This window comes from Triticum urartu, chromosome 1A, assembly GCF_056163025.1.
Source record: "Triticum urartu cultivar PI428250 chromosome 1A, HENAU_Tu73, whole genome shotgun sequence".
Classification (NCBI taxonomy): domain Eukaryota; kingdom Viridiplantae; phylum Streptophyta; class Magnoliopsida; order Poales; family Poaceae; genus Triticum; species Triticum urartu.
In genome coordinates this window covers 209,806,122-209,819,816 of record NC_141873.1, presented here as the reverse complement: position 1 = coordinate 209,819,816, position 13,695 = coordinate 209,806,122, and positions in this window count along the sequence as shown.

Sequence of the window (13,695 nt, the reverse complement as noted above, 5' to 3'; positions counted from 1 at the left end):
ATGCTATATTATATTCTGTTTTGGACATTATTGGGTTTTATTATACACTTTTATATTATTTTTGGGACTAACATATTAACCGGAGGCCCATCCCAGAATTGCTATTTTTTTGCCTATTTCAGAGTTTCGTAGAAAAAGAATATCAAACGGAGTCCAAACGGAATGAAACCTTCGGGAACGTGAACGAACGTGATCCAGAGGACTTGGACCCTACGTCAAGACATCAACCAGGAGGCCACGAGGTAGGGGGCGCGCCTACCCCCCCTAGGCGCGCCCTCCACCGTCGTGGGCCCCCTGTTGCTCCACCGACGTACTCCTTCCTCCTATATATACCTACATACCCCCAAACTACTAGATACGGAGCCAAAACCCAAATTCCACCGCCGTAACTTTCTGTATCCACGAGATCCCATCTTGGGGCCTTTTCCGGAGCTCCGCCGGAGGGGGCATCGATCACGGAGGGCTTCTACATCAACACCATAGCTCCTCCGATGAAGTGTGAGTAGTTTACCTCAGACCTTCGGGTCCATAGTTATTAGCTAGATGGCTTCTTCTTTCTTTTTGGATCTCAATACAAAGTTCTCCCCCTCTCTTGTGGAGATCTATTCGATGTAATCTTCTTTTGCGGTGTGTTTGTTGAGACCGTTGCAAGAAGGATTTCTGGCGTCGTTGCCGGGGAGGTCTACGCAAAAGTCAACACACCAAGTACCCATCACAAACCCTTATCTCCTGCATTACATTATTTGCCATTTGCCTCTCGTTTTCCTGTCCCCCACTTCACCCTTGTTGTTTTATTCGCCCTCTCTTTTCCATTCGCCTCTTTTTCGTTTGCTTGTCATTATGGCTAGTCCCCTTTCTGTTCCTTTGTCCCCTGAGTTTGAAGTTCTTCACTTTAAACAAAGACAAGGAGAAAATTTAAAATATGCTTCGTATAGGATGATGGAATCTTATCGTAATTGCATCTTAGAGGTGAGTTCTAGAATTTTGCTTCGCATTTTTTACGTTGGACTAAATATGTACCATAGACAACTCTTGGATTGTGTTGCCAAAGGAAATTTTATTGAAATTGATCCTAGTGTTGCGCATGAAAATCATAGAGGGGGTAGTGGGAACACTACCTCAACAAAAGGGGCCACAACATACCCAGGAAGAGTGTTAGCGGAAATATTCACTGCATGAATATGTTGATTACCCTTTGCAACAAGCGGTTGGATTCTTTAGATCTAAAATTTTCCGAATATGAAGGGAAACTTAAAGAACATCCCGGATTCGAGTTTGATCCCGCTAAAAAATTGAAAGCCAAAGATGGCAATACCTAGATCTATCCTTGCTATTTATGCCTAGCTAGGGGCATTAAACGATAGCGCTTGTTGGGAGGCAACCCAATTTTATTTTTATTCCTTGCTTTTTGCTCCTGTTTATTAATAAATAATTTATCTAGCCTATGTTTTTCTTGTGTTTTTTGTGTTTAGTTAGTGTTTGTGCCAAGTAGAACTGTTGGGAAGACTTGGGGAAAGTCTTTTTAATCTTGCTGTAAAAAACAGAAACTTTAGCGCTCACGAGAATTGCTTCCATTTTTATATGGAAAGTGCTATTTAGTTAATACTTTTTTAATATGATTAATAGATAAATTCCTCACGTCCAGAAATTATTTTAGAATTTTTGGGGTTCCAGATCTTGCGTTAGCTACAGATTACTACAGACTATTCTGTTTTTGACAGATTCTGTTTTTCGTGTGTTGTTTGCTTATTTTAATGAATCTATGGCTAGTAAAATAGTTTATAAACCATAGAGAAGTTGGAATACAGTAGTTTTAACACCAACATAAATAAAGAATGAGTTCATTATAGTACCTTGAAGTGGTGTTTTGTTTTCTTTCGCTAACGGAGCTCACGAGATTTTCTACTTTAAGTTTTGTGTTGTGAAGTTTTCATGTTTTGGGTGAAAGTTTTTATGGATTATGGAACAAGGAGTGGAAAGAGCCTAAGCTTGGGGATTCCCATGGAAGCCCAAGAAAATCTAAGGACACCTAAAATCCATAGCTTGGGGATGCCCCGGAAGGCACCCCCTCTTCCGTCTACTTCCATCGGTAACTTTATTTGGAGCTATATTTTTATTCACCACATGATATGTGCTTTGCTTGGAGCGTCTTGTATGATTTGATTCTTTGATTTTTAGTTTACCACAATCATCCTTGCTGCACACACCTTTTGAGAGAGAGACACAGGATTCGGAAATTATTAGAATACTCTATGTGCTTCACTTATATCTTTTGAGTTATATAGTCTTTGCTCTAGTACTTCACTTATATCTTGTAGAGCACGGTGGTGGTTTTGTTTTATAGAAACTATTATTCTCTCATGCTTCACTTAGATTATTTTGAGAGTCTTAAATAGCATGGTAATTTACTTAAATAATCCTAATATGCTAGGTATTCAAGACTAGTAAAAACTTTCTTATGAGTGTGTTGCATACTAAGAGAAGTTTGATGCTTGATGATTGTTTTGAGACATGGCGGTAGTGATATCAAAGTTGTGCTAGTTGAGTAGTTGTGAATTTGAAAAATACTTGTGTTGAAGTTTGCAAGTCCCGTAGCATGCACGTATGGTAAACGTTATGTAACAAATTTGAAACATGAGGTGTTCTTTGATTGTCCTCCTTATGAGTGGCGGTCGGGGACGAGCGATGGTCTTTTCCTACTAATATCCCCCTAGGAGTATGCGCGTAGTGCTTGGTTTTTGATGACTTTTAGATTTTTGCAATAAGTATGCGAGTTCTTTATGACTAATGTTGAGTCCATGGATTATACGCACTCTCAGCTTTCCATCATTGCTAGCCTCTTCGGTACCGTGCATTGCCCTTTCTCACATTGAGAGTTGGTGCAAACTTCGCCGGTGCATCCAAACCCCGTGATATGATACGCCCTTTCACACATAAACCTCCTTATATCTTCCTCAAAATAGCCACCATACCTATCTATTATGGCATTCCCATAGCCATTCCGAGATATGTTGTCATGCAACTTTCCACCGTTTCGTTTATCATGACACGTTCATCATTGTCATAGTGCTTTGCATGATCATGTAGTTGACATAGTATTTGTGGCAAAGCCACCATTCATAATCATTTAATACATGTCACTCTTAGTTCATTGCATATCCCTGTACACCGCCGGAGGCATTCATATAGAGTCATACTTTGTTCTAGTATCGAGTTGTAATCATTGAGTTGTAAATAAATAGAAGTGTGATGATCATAATTTTCTAGAGCATTGTCCCAAGTGAAAAAAAAGAGAAAAGCCATAAAAAGAGAAGGCCCAAAAAAATGAGAGAAAAAGAGAGAAGGGACAATGTTACTATCCTTTTTACCACACTTGTGCTTCAAAGTAGCACCATAATCTTCATGATAGAGAGTCTTTTGTTTTGTCACTTTCATATACTAGTGGGAACTTTTCATTATAGAACTTGGATTGTATATTCAAACAATGGGCTTCCTCAAATACCCTAGGTCTTCGTGAGCAAGCAAGTTGGATGCACACCCACTTAGTTTCTTTTGTTGAGCTTTCATATATTTATAGCTCTAATGCATCCGTTTCATGGCAATCCCTACTCCTAGCATTAACATCAATTGATGGGCATCTCCATAGCTCATTGATTAGCCTCATTGATGTGATACTTTCTCCCTTTTTTGTCTTCTCCACATAACCCCATCATTATATTCTATTCCACCCATAGTGCTATATCCATGGCTCACGCTCATGTATTGCGTGAAGGTTGAAAAAGTTTGAGATTACTAAAGTATGAAACAATTGCTTGGCTTGTCAACGGGGTTGTGCATGATGAGAGCATTCTTGTGTGATGAAAAAGGAGCATGACTAAACTATATGATTTTGTAGGGATGAACTTTCTTTGGCCATGTTATTTTGAGAGGACATAATTGCTTAGTTAGTATGCTTGCGGTATTATTATTTTTATGTCAATATCGAACTTTTATCTTGAATCTTTCAGATCTGAATATTCATACCACAATTAAGAAGAATTACATTGAAAATATGCCAAGTAGCATTCCACATCAAAAATTCTGTTTTTATCATTTACCTACTCGAGGACGAGAAGGAATTAAGCTTGGGGGTGCTTGATACGTCTCCAACGTATCTATAATTTTTTATTGTTGCTATATTATATTTTGTTTTGGACATTATTGGGCTTTATTATACACTTCTATATTATTTTTGGACTAACCTATTAACCGGAGGCCCAGCCCAGAATTGCTGGTTTTTTTTCCTATTTTAGAGTTTCGCAGAAAAAGAATATCAAACGAAGTCCAAACAGAATGAAACCTTTGGGAACGTGATTTTCGGAATGAACGTGATCCAGAGGACTTGGACCCTACGTCAAGACATCAACTAGGAGGCCATGAGGTAGGGGGGCGCCTTCGCCCCCTAGGCATGCCCTCCACCATCATGGGCCCCCTGTTGCTCCACCGACGTACTCCTTCCTCCTATATATACCTACGTACCCCCAAACTACCAGATACAGAGCCAAAACCCTAATTCCACCGCTGTAACTTTCTGTATCCACGAGATTCCATCTTGGGGCCTTTTCGGGAGCTCCGCCGGAGGGGGCATCGATCACGGAGGGCTTCTACATCAACACCATAGCCCCTCCGATGAAGTGTGAGTAGTTTACCTCAGACCTTCGGGTCCATAGTTATTAGCTAGATGGGTTCTTCTCTCTTTTTGGATCTCAATACATCGTTCTCCCCCTCTCTTGTGGAGATCTATTCGATGTAATCTTCTTTTGCGGTGTGTTTGTTGAGACCGATGAATTGTGGGTTCATGATCAAGTTTATCTATGAACAATATTTGAATCTTCTCTGAATTATTTTATGTATGATTGGTTTCTCTTTGCAAGTCTCTTCAAATTATCAGTTTGGTTTGGCCTACTAGATTGATCTTTCTTGCAATGGGAGAAGTGCTTAGCTTTGGGTTCAATCTTGCGGTGTCCTTTCCCAGTGACAGTAGGGGCAGCAATGCACGTATTGTATTGTTACCATCGAGGATAACAAGGTGGGGTTTATATCATATTGCATGAGTTTATCCCTCTACATCATGTCATCTTGCTTAAAGTGTTACTCTGTTCTCTTGAACTTAATACTCTAGATGCATGCTGGATAGGGGTCGATGTGTGGAGTAATAGTAGTAGATGCAGGCAGGAGTCGGTCTACTTGTCTCAGACGTGATGCCTATATACATGATCATACCTAGATATTCTCATAACTATGCTCAATTCTGTCAATTGCTCAACAGTAATTTGTCTACCCACCATGAATACTTATGCTCTTGAGAGAAGCCACTAGTGAAACCTATGGCCCCGAGGTCTATTTTCCATCATATTAATCTTCCAACACTTAGTTATTTTTATTGCCTTTTATTTTACTTTGCATCTTTATCATAAAAAATACCAAAAAATATTATCTTATCATATCTAACAGATCTCACTCTCGTAAGTGACCGTGTAGGGATTGACAACCCCTTATCGCGTTGGTTGCGAGGATTTATTTGTTTGTGTAGGTGCGAGGGACTCGTGCGTGGCCTCCTACTGGATTGATACCTTGGTTCTCAAAAACTGAGGGAAATAGTTACGCTACTTTGCTGCATCACCCTTTCCTCTTCAAGGGAAAACCAACGCAGTGCTCAAGAGGTAGCATAGTACAGAGACGTACTCCCTCCGTTCCAAAATAGATGAGTCAACTTTGTACTACTGACTTTGAAATGGATGAAGTACAAACCCTAGGCGGGCTAGTTTGGCCTAGTGGGTTTCGGTGATATGACATGGTACAGTGTCGCCCAGTCTTTGCGTGTGGTAGCTGTACTGCAGGTATAGTATGTTTTCTTGAAGAAGCGGAATTCAATGAAGTCATGATGGTTCCTTCGTCCGACCAACTTACAGTGGGAAACATTGGGCCTGCGCTATGACCGGGGTGGACCAGGATAATTTTGTGCATGGCAGGTGGACTAGGATGGTCGACGTCCCACATGTCGGCGAATGAAAGTATTCTTTTCGATATAGTGGACGAGCAACGAGTATTCATTGTTTATTTTTGATGAAACCTATTGTCTCCACTATAACGACAGAGGAGTGAGAAACACGGCAGCCCAGTGCATTGGGCTGCACATCTTTAAGAAAAAGTAAAACCTACGCTGGGAGGCCCGTAGGCCGGTATGGACCCCAAAAATAAGTTGAAACCACTGTCTCCTTATGTCGTGGGCTACGCATACCTAGGCCTAGATGATACTTGTTCGCCCTCTGGAAAAAAACATACCAGCTAGGTCCATGAGCGAACTGGATTAAAGAGGGGGCCGGCGGCGCGACTGAAGAAGCACATTAGATGCGAGTTTTTCTTCGGTGGATGGCTCCCGATGGCCTTTTTTTACTTGCCTCTCCACCATACAACTTGTATTTTTAGCCTCCCAGTCCGAGCTGGACCAGCAGCCCATTTGTTGGGCGGGCCAACCTACAGAAACCAGCACTCCATTTTTCATCAAGCCCCAAAAACAACACAGTACTATGCTTGTTTTGATGCCGAAAACATTACGACAAGGGTTGAGCGGGGGAGGGGGAAGACAAAGCAAAAATATTAAAAAGAGCTGATGCACCATTGCTACCCTAAAAAAGCAGGTGCAATTCTTCTCGGGAAGAAGGTGTGCCATTGGCACCCACACATCACAAATCCCACAGTAGACGTACTAACAAGTTCACACAGAAGTACAACTGAATAGGTAAACATTTGTATCAAACTCAGGTTCATAGTACAGATTCATATTCATAGCCAACATTCACAATCAACAACTCAAAAGATTCATATACACACAAGTTCAGCATGTCTATGCATTCAAACGATTGATAGATCACACGACAATATTCATAGATAATTCACAAAAATATTCAGATATACACATGTTCAGTATGATTATGCAACCAAATGGTTGAGATCACAGCCATATCATCCATGGACGAACATTAATTACCTAGGGTACAGACTGGTAAATGGTGTTCAGTCGGAGGTACTTCTTGCTAAAATTAATGCTTGTACTAGTAAACTTTCGAGTACATAAGCGGCAGTACAGACAATCTAAACTTTGCTTGTAGGTTTATCGTCAAATAGTGGCCTCGTGCCAAGGGAGGTTTGAGCAACTTGGCCAGTACTTTCATCCAACTAGTTTACTGGCTGATCTTGGTCCTGTAGCTCGCCAAAATTCTACATTGCAGACAAGAAAGGAGGCGGTTGAGAAAATGAGACACCCAATTTTTTGTGCAGTTCAACTAAAATGGAGCATCCCTGGCGTGCAGGTACTTCTTGCTAAAATAAATGCGTGTACGAGTAAACTTTCAAGTACATAAGAGGTAGTACAGACAATCTGAACTTTGCTTGTAGGTTTATCCTCAAATAGTGCCCTCGTGCCGAGGGAGGTTTGAGCAAGTTGGCCACTACTTTCATCCAACTAGTTTACTGTCTCATCTTGGTCCTGTAGCTTGCCAAAATTCTACATTGCTGACTAGAACGGAGGCGGTTGAGAAAATGAACCACCCAAATTTTTTGTGCAGTTCAAATGAAATGGAGCATCCCTAGTGTGCAGACTGATTAAGTGCTAGATGAATATACGCGTCAACCAACTTGTCTGGAATCTTTAGACTCCATGCCATACAGTTTGCTACCATATGTACTGATAACCAAAAGGCACAAGTTGGGACCAAAGACTGGACTACATTTTTCTGGGCTATGCACCAAGCAATATTTTGGCGTTCACTCTCCTAATACTTGGAGTTTGACAACTGTTTGATGTCGGTTGATACTCGAATGAATATAGGCACTTCTTGTCAACATCGATGATTGTCTGAGTGAACTTTGGAGTACATAGCAGCAGCATAAGTACCTGTCCATCTGATCTTTTTGTGCAGTTCTACTGAAATCCCCCAATTTAATGATTTGCCTGCAAGTTCAGGCTCCAAGTTACTCCTTTATGAAATCGGCAAACTGTAGCACAATACCAAATTACCAATACATATGAAAAGCACAATAATTAGGATAAAAACTAGTACCAACCTGTGTGAGGTAGCATATCAATTACTATTTCCTTTGACTGGAAGCCGAGATAAGCCAAGCGACTGACAGCAAAGTTTTTGTGCACTTCCACCAAAATCGAGCATCCCTGTTGGCACATATATTGAGAGACTGAGATTACTGTAATAGTAGGACTAGTTGATGAAACATACACTAACAAATAGAAGCACCCTCATTATCTTAATGGGTAAAGTTAGCAACATAGTAGTCTTGCTTAAAGAGATGTATTAGTTTATTTAATCAGTGCCAATTAGCTCAACACTCAAAGCATTGCCATGTATCATGGGTTGCAAAACTTTAACGTGCAAAGATAAAGGAGTTTCTCATGATAGTAGTGAAAGTGCATTATATCGACTAGAGGGGGGGGTGAATAGGCGATTTTTATGAAATTATTCACTGAGGAATTTGCCGGTGAGGAAATTCCTTAGCGAAGAACTACTAGTAGCAGAATAAGTACTCAAGAGTAAACATAACAGAATACAAGCATAGTCATCATGATGAAATGAAGACAGGCACAGAGTACAGGAAGCGTAATCACGGGATAACACAGGACGAAGACAAACAGACTGAAGAAATTGAACCGAGGAAATTGAGAAAGTCTTCAGTCAAAGTCTTCAAACACAGATATGAACAAACACACATCACAGTTATGAGGAAATGAAAGAGTTGAGGAAATAGAACCAGTGCCAATTAGCTAAACACTCAAAGCATTTCCATGTATCATAGGTTGCAAAACTTTAACGTGCAAAGATAAAGGAGTTTATCATGACAGTAGCATGATACAAATAGAGATGATAGCAAACTAATATGGATGAAGGCCTCAGGACGGTACCAACCTGAGAAAAAAACTTATTCATGTAGTCCCAGAAGAGATGATAAAGCACTCACTGGAATCACTCAATAGTATATATTTTTGTGCACTTCAAATGTATGGTTCAAATCAGTCTTGTTTACCAGTGCTAAGATTATAACGAAAGATTATCAAGAACTTCCAGCAGATTTAAAGCACTGGTTGGGATACAGTTCATTGTATTGTCTTGTGTAGTTCCACTGAAATGTATGATTGGCACAACATGATCCCTGTTTGCACAAGTAGGAACAACGTGAAACCTTCATTATCTTAGTGAGAAATGATAGAATAACATTAGCATATTACTCTAACATTAGCATCAAATTCATCCTGGACAATACGCGGAAGTGGAAGGGCACCCTGGAGGATCGTCTCACATGTAAGGTAGACGTTGCCGGAGCCCTTGAATGGCCTCGACTGAGGCCTCGGCTTCAGCAAGATCACCTTGGCACTGTTTATTCTTCTTCCTCCTCCTCTTCATGCTCTGTTTCTCTTTCTCCTCACCAGTTGGTGAAACCGAGTACATGATTGGCCTTCTATTTCAGAATTGGTTTTGTCAGTGAGGGAGTACAAGTGTACTAGTAAACAATAGCATTATTTTCTCATGGCAGTTGCAAAATAGAGATGAACACATGCATTAAATATCATTCTTACCTAAAGGAAGGTTATGGTGCCAATATGGATGATAATGATGCATGCACCCATCTTATGTGTGGATAGCAAATCTAGTCCTGGTCATACCACTATGTACAACGTTTCTCCTATATTTCCCTTTTCGACCAAGAGACCGGTTGGATGACCAGTCTATACTACTTTAATCCCCTATGCTTCCTATTTGTACCAAGTCTGATGTACATACTAAATTCCCCCAAACCCACTTTATTTCTTGTTTGAACCAAGTACAAGATTCGACTCCATGAAGTAGCTTTACCTCTAACAATAGAAGAAAAAAATACCCCCTCTGTCCCAAAATTCTTGTCTTAGAATCGTCAAGATACGGATGTATCTAGTACTACAACGTGACTTGATACATCCATATTTAGACAAATCTAAGACAAGAATTTTGGGACGGAGGGAGTATGTGTCGTTTGACCATCCGATCAAGATGGGTTGAGAGGTAGAAAATGATGCACATGCAGTGACGTAGCGAGCTGGGGAAGTAGATCTAGGGCGGTTGCGAAGGAAGATATACCTGAAGGTCGTATGGATGTGGATAGGTGGGTGGCGGGTGGCCGGAACCGCCCACACTACGTCAACTATGAAGGGTTCGGAGGACCTCCCGTGTTGGCTCTCGGCCAGAGATAACTGTGCGGCCTGAAGTGGGTCTCCTCCCTCGCTGTCGATGATGGCCTAAATGTTGCCCCTCCTCCCCTTCACCGGCGGAGGGGATACGTCCTGATCTGTAACCAGCGGTGAGGATAGAAAGACAGTGTTTTTTGATGGGAGAAAGACAGTGTTATCACCGCTATCTTGTTTAGATCTGGAGAGGATGAGAGTGTGTGAATAGAGCAACCCTAGCAAGCAAGCGCGGGGGCTCCAGCCTATATATTTGTAGTGGGGTAGTTTTCCTTCTTCACTCCATCAAAACAATCGTTTAAAATTGTGTACGTGCCAGGTCGTTGTTTTTTTGAGTTGTTGATTGTTTTTTGAGATAGCTACCCGCTTATTCCAAACACTTTTGTGGGGTATTTTCCAAACACTTTTGCCCTTGTTTTGTACTCTAACTTGCATGATTTGAATGGAACTAAACCAGACCGACGCTGTTTTCAGTAGAATTACCATGGTGTTATTTATGTGCAGAAACAAAATTTCTCGGAATGACCTGAAACTTCACGGAACACCTTTTCGGAAAATATAAAAAATCCTTGCAAAAGATGAAGACCAGGGGGCCACCACCTGTCCACGAGGGTGGGGGCACGCCTGCCCCCCTAGGGCGCGCCCCCTACCTTGTGGGCCCCCTAGAGCTCCTCCGACATCAAGACCAACTCTATATATTTGCTTTCGGGGAGAAAAAAAATCAGGGAGAAGAAATCATCGCGTTTTACGATACGGAGCTGCCGCCAAGCCCTAAAACCTCTCGCGAGGGCTGATCTGGAGTCTGTCGGGGCTTCGGAGAGGGGAATACGTCGCCATCGTCATCATCAACCATCCTCCATCACCAATTTCATGATGCTCACCGCCGTGCGTGAGTAATTCCATCGTAGGCTTGCTGGACGGTGATGGGTTGGATGGGACCTATCATGTAATCGAGTTAGTTTTGTTAGGGTTTGATCCCTAGTATCCACTATGTTCTGAGATTGATGTTGCTATGACTTTGCTATGCTTAATGCTTATCACTAGGGCACGAGTGCCATGATTTTAGATCTGAACCTATTATGTTTTCATTAATATATGAGATTTCTTGATCCTATCTTGCAAGTCTATAGTCATCTATTATGTGTTATGATCCGTTAACCCCGAAGTGACAATAATCGGGATACTTACCAGTGATGACCGTAGTTTGAGGAGTTCATGTATTCACTATGTGCTAATTCTTTGTTCCGGTACTCTATTAAAAGGAGGCCTTAATATCCCTTAGTTCCCGTTAGGACCCCGCTGCCACGGGAGGGTAGGACAAAAGATGTCATGCAAGTTCTTTTCCATAAGCACGTATGACTATATTCGGAATACATGCCTACATTACATTGATGAACTGGAGCTAGTTCTATGTCACCCTAGGTTATGACTGTTACATGATGAACCACATCCGGCATAATTCTCCATCACCGACCCATTGCCTACGAGCTTTCCATATATTGTTCTTCGTTTATTTACTTTTCCATTGCAATTGCTATCATCACCACAAAATACCAAAAACATTACTTTTTCTACCGTTACCACTACTATCATATTACTTTGCTACTAAACACTTTGCTGTAGATATTAAGTTTCCAGGTGTGGTTGAATTGACAACTCAGCTGCTAATACTTGAGAATATTCTTTGGCTCCCCTTGTGTCGAATCAATAAATTTGGGTTGAATACTCTACCCTCAAAAACTATTGCGATCCCCTATACTTGTGGGTTAGCAAGACTATTTTCTGGCGCCGTTGCCGGGGAAGCATAGCTCTATTCTTTGAGTCACTTGGGATTTATATCTGCTTATCATTATGAAGAACTTGAGAAATCCAAAAACCAAGATTTATCCCTCAACTACGATGGGAGGTAAGGAACTGCCATCTAGCTCTGCACTTGATTCACCTTCTGTTTTGAGTAAGCTTGCGACACCTAAACCTGCTTCTGTTATTCGTTCTGGTATGTCGCATGTTATTGATTATGCCACTTCTGCTATGCATGATACTTATGATGAAACTACTTCTATGCTTGATACTACTGTGCCACTTGGTGAATTTCTTGGTGAACAACTTGCTAGGGTTAGAGAGAGTGAAAATATTGAATTTGATAACACTGATGACTGTGATGATGAAGACTTTCCTGTTATTCCTAAGGGTTATGTTTTTGATAAAGAAGCTTCTTTAGCTATTTTAGCTTGCAAAGATAGATACGAACTCAAGAGGTTATTAGCTAAATGGAAGCAACAATCTCTTAATGCTAGAATGAAACCTGACCCTGCTTTTGCTACTTCACCTATCTGTGTCACCGATAAGGATTATGAATTCTCTGTTGAACCTGATATAATTACTTTGGTTGACTCTGATCCTTTTCATGGCTATGAATCTGAAACTGTTGTGGCACATCTTACTAAATTAAATGATATAGCTACCTTGTTCACTAATGATGAGAGAACTCGCTACTTTTATATCCTTCAAATATTCCCATTCTCATTAAAGGGTGATGCTAAGATATGGTTTAATTATCTTGATCATGGTTGTGTGCGTAGTCCCCAGGATATGATTTATTACTTCTCTGCTAAATATTTCCCTGCTCATAAGAAACAAGCTGCTTTAAGGGATATATATAATTTTGTGCAAATTGAAGAAGAGAGTCTCCCACAAGCTTGGGGGAGGCTTCTGAAGTTACTTAATGCTTTTCCTGATCATCCTCTTAAGAAAAATGAAATACTTGATATCTTTTATAATGGACTAACCAATGCCTCCAGAGATTACCTGGATAGTTGTGCTGGTTCTGTTTCAGGGAAAGAACACCGGATGAAGCTGAAATTCTATTGAATAATATGTTGACAAATGGAAATAATTGGACACTTCCTGAACCAGTTCCTCAGCCTATTCCTAAACCAACTCCAAAGAAGAGAGGTATTCTATTTCTCAGTCCTGAAGATATGCAAGAGGCAAAGAAATCCATGAAAGAAAAGGGTATTAAAGCTGAAGATGTTAAGAATTTACCTCCTATTGAAGAAATACACGGTCTTAATTTACCGCCTGTTGAAGAAACATATGATCTTAATCCATTACCTATTGAAGAAACACATGGTCTTGATAATCCGACACAGGTAGTAAAGGTAAATTCTCTCTATAGATATGATAAAGCTAAAATCCCATTTACTAAATTTGCTAGCCCATGCTTACATGAGTTTGATAAATTTATGGCTAAGCAAGAAGACTTCCATGCTTATTTTGGTAGACAATTGAAATACAATTCAAATATGCTTGAACACTTGGGTGATTATATGGCTAATGTTAAAGGTGAACTTAAACTTATTAGTAAACATGCTTCTATGGTTACCACTCAAGTAGAACAAGTACTTAAAGCTCAAAATGATTTG